This window comes from Myotis davidii, unplaced genomic scaffold (genome assembly GCF_000327345.1).
Source record: "Myotis davidii unplaced genomic scaffold, ASM32734v1 scaffold539, whole genome shotgun sequence".
Lineage (NCBI taxonomy): Eukaryota > Metazoa > Chordata > Mammalia > Chiroptera > Vespertilionidae > Myotis > Myotis davidii.
The window spans coordinates 2,264,210-2,267,781 of record NW_006290028.1 but is presented as its reverse complement, the minus strand read 5'-3'; the positions used below and the strand labels follow the sequence as shown (position 1 = coordinate 2,267,781).

The window sequence follows — 3,572 nt, the reverse complement described above, 5'->3', positions numbered from 1 at the left end:
GACCCCGGCCAGGTGCTCCACCTGGGGATTGGGCCTGCCCTCTGCCACCTGGGAGCAGGCCTAAGCCAGCATGTCGTTATCTCCCGAGGGGTCCCAGACTGCGAGAGGGCACAAGCTGGGCTCAGGGACCCTCCCTTCCCCCAGTGCACAAATTTTTGTGCACCAGGCCTCTCGTCCTATTTGATAAAAGTCTAATATGCAAATAACCCAACAGCTGAATGACCAGTCGCCATGACGTGCACTGACCACCAGAGTGCAGACGCTCAATGAAGGAGTTTCCCCCTTGTGATTAGTGCACTCCCACAGGCAGAGCGCCACTCAGCCAAAAGCCGAGCTTGCTTCTCCTTAGCACTGTCTCAGAGGCAGTAGAAGCTCCCACCACTGCTGTTGCACTTGCCATGACTGGCGGGCTCAGGGCTTGTGAGCGCAGTGGCAGTGGCGAGCACAACAGAGGTGGCGGGAGACTCTCCTCCCTCTGCAGCAGAGCTAAGGACCCCTCGGGAGATATCTGCCTGTCAGCTTAGGCTCATTCCCTGGGGGCAGTGGGACTAAGCCAGCAAGCAGACATCCCTTAGGGGTGCTGGACTGTGAGAGGGTGCAGGCTGGACTGAGGGACACACACGCCCTGCCCAGAGCACAAATGTAATGCATTGGCCTTCTAGTTTAAAAGAAGCAGCAGCCCTGCCCAGGTGACTCAGTTTGTTGAATTGTCTTCCTGTCTATGTTGAGCATTTGCTCTCTCCAAAAATTAATTTTAAAAAATGAAACAGGATTGTTTAGTCAACTAGATGTATTGGGGTAAGAAAATAGTCTGAAAAGGAGAAAAATTTTATTACAATACCTAAATTTGTTATTTAAGAGATCATAAAGATAAAGATATTCATAATTAGAACTGGAAAATGGAAGGAGAAACAAGATTTATGAAAATTGGAAGAAGAAGGTGTTTTCATTTTGTATATTTATCTCAACATGTCTCAGGTGAAGATGTCCAGTAGACAGTTGTATATGGAGCTGATTTTAGAGCATTACAGATAAAATAATAAAGTCATCAGCTTATAAAAATATGGAAAAGTAAATAATATAGCATAGGAAAATAAAAGTGTAGGGCAGTACTCTGTAATATTAATATTTTAGAGGTAGGAAAATGAAAAAAGAAGCATCAAAAAAAATGGATGCCAAAAGTATCTAACAGATATCCTATATAATAAAAGGGCAATATGCAAATAGACCGAACTGCAGGACAATTTAACAACCAATCAAAGCATAATATGGTAAGATATGCTAAGGCTGCTCAACTGCTTGCTGTGACATGCACTGACCACCAGGGGCAGATGCTCCCACAGGTAGGTTAGCTTGCTGCTGGAGTCCAGCTGATCTGAGCAAGATGGGCTGGACACGCCCTCAAGACCTCCCATGATCCCTCCCTGACCTGATCATGCACTGGTGGGGTCCCTCAGCCTGGCCTGCACCCTTTTACAATTCAGGACCCCTCGGGGGACGTCAAAGTGCCAGCTTTAGTCTGATTCCACAGGCCAGTCCCCTTGGGAGGGTGCCAGATGCAGGGTTCATGGCTGGTGAGTGCTGCTGAGGCAGCATAAAACTCTCACAATGGGGACTGATTGGGACTGAGCCTGTGGCAGGCACAGTGGGGTCGGGATGAGCGGCAGTGGCTGGTAGGAGCTGCAGGTGGCATTGGACTGATGATCCCTACAGGCTTCCCAAAGGGACCCCACCTGTACACGAATTTGTGTACTGGGCCTCTAGTAGTGGTATAAAAGCCATTACTGATTTTATTAGAAGGTCTGCACAACTAACTTAATATCATGTTACCTCTAAGGAACAAATTGGAAGTGCCAAAATATCTTTATTTTGTGATTGGTTATACCGGCCATAATTCTTAAATCCAGCTCACTAAATTTTTATATAATACACTAGAGGCCTGGTGCACGAATTTGTGCATGGGTGAGGTTCGATCAGAGGGGAGGGGAGGCTGACCTGGAGCCAGGCCAACCAGTTGGGGAGGAGCCATAGGAGGTTGGGGGTGTCAATCAGGGCCCTCATCAGGCTGGTTGGCCACCTCAGTGTGCACCATAGCAACTGGTCATTCTGGTTGTTCCAGTCGTTCCATTGTTCCATGCTGCCTTTTGGCTTTTATATATATAGAAACTTTATCAAATCTAAAATCACTGATAGAATATTTTTTAATGTAATATTGTAGTTGAATCTCATGTTGTAGGGTTTATTTCTCTTTCTCTATCAAAACATTAACTATCTTTTTTTCCCAAATATATGTTTTTTTAAAAAATATATTTTTTATTGATTTCAGAGAGGAAGGGAGAGGGAGAGAGAGAGATAGAAACATCACTGATGAGAGAAAATTATTGATCAGCTGCCTCCTGCATACCCCTCACTAAGGATTGAGCCTGAAACCAAGGCATGTGCCTTGACCAGGAATCAAACTGCAATCTCCTGATTCATGGGTCAATAATCACTGAGCCACACCAGCCTTTAAGATAAAAGGTCTAATTTAATCTCTACAATCTCTAGAAATTCTTCTCTGACATAATAAATTCAAGCAAAACTTTTCCTTCTTTGATGCTTTGGGTTAAGTTAGAGTAGTGCACTATATTAAATGTATATATGTGGACATATATACATTTTCTTGTATTGAATTTTCACTGTATTAGATGAGTGCATTATGTCTAAACGTACTGCTTTTTCTTATGCTTTATATTAGGTTCTGTATAAATAAGTACTCAGGGAAGACCTGTTGGTTTGAAAAAACTTCACTTAGAGATAATAAGCTTGTTCTCACAGCTTTTTTCTGCAGAAAAAAAAAAAGGAATTTGGCGAGTGGCAGAAGGAGTACTTGTCTCCCTGAAGCCTTTAGCACACTTGCTACGAAACATCATTAACTAGGGCTAACAATAGTTCTTACCTGAACTTGCTGTTGGTATCACCAGAAAAAAGATTACAGGGAAGCATCCAAATAAAGTGTGGGCAGTAAACTCCATTTTACCTGGAAAAGGAAAAGAAGGAAGATTAATATTTGATTAGAAGAGAGGCTATATTATATACATTCAGCAATTTATTGATTCATGTGGTCAATAAATATTTAATAAGCACATATTTACCAGACACTGTTTTATTTATTAAGAATATAGAAATAATCAAATTATCTGTTCTAGAGAAGAAAATATATTTTAATATACACTTAGATTGTTATCTACACTAATAAAAGAGAAACATGGTAATTGGCGTATGACCGCTACCCTTCCCATTGGCTAATCAGGGCAATACGCAAATTAACTGTCAGCCAAGATGGCGGCCGGCAGCCAGGCAGCTTGAAACTAACATGAGGCTTGCTTGCCTCAGTGACGGAGGAAACCAATGTTCCCCGCCTGCCATTGCAGGCCTCTGAGCCTGCAGTTTAAGAAACTCTGTAACAAATACCACCGGACTTCAGCCAGCAGGATTGCAACATTGTCAGCAAAGGCCAGAAACCTACTTTCTGCCACGGAGGCCTAAGAGCTGGAGCCAAGCCTTAAAGCTAAAGCTGGCCCAGAATAAAC

The 3,572-nt window shown here is 43.2% G+C and overlaps 1 pseudogene; it reads left to right on the top strand.

Moving 5' to 3' along the window:
• Window positions 1-1,656: 1,656 nt before the first annotated feature.
• The window catches only part of LOC102763973, a 3,446-nt pseudogene continuing 1,530 nt past the window's right edge, over window positions 1,657-3,572 (top strand).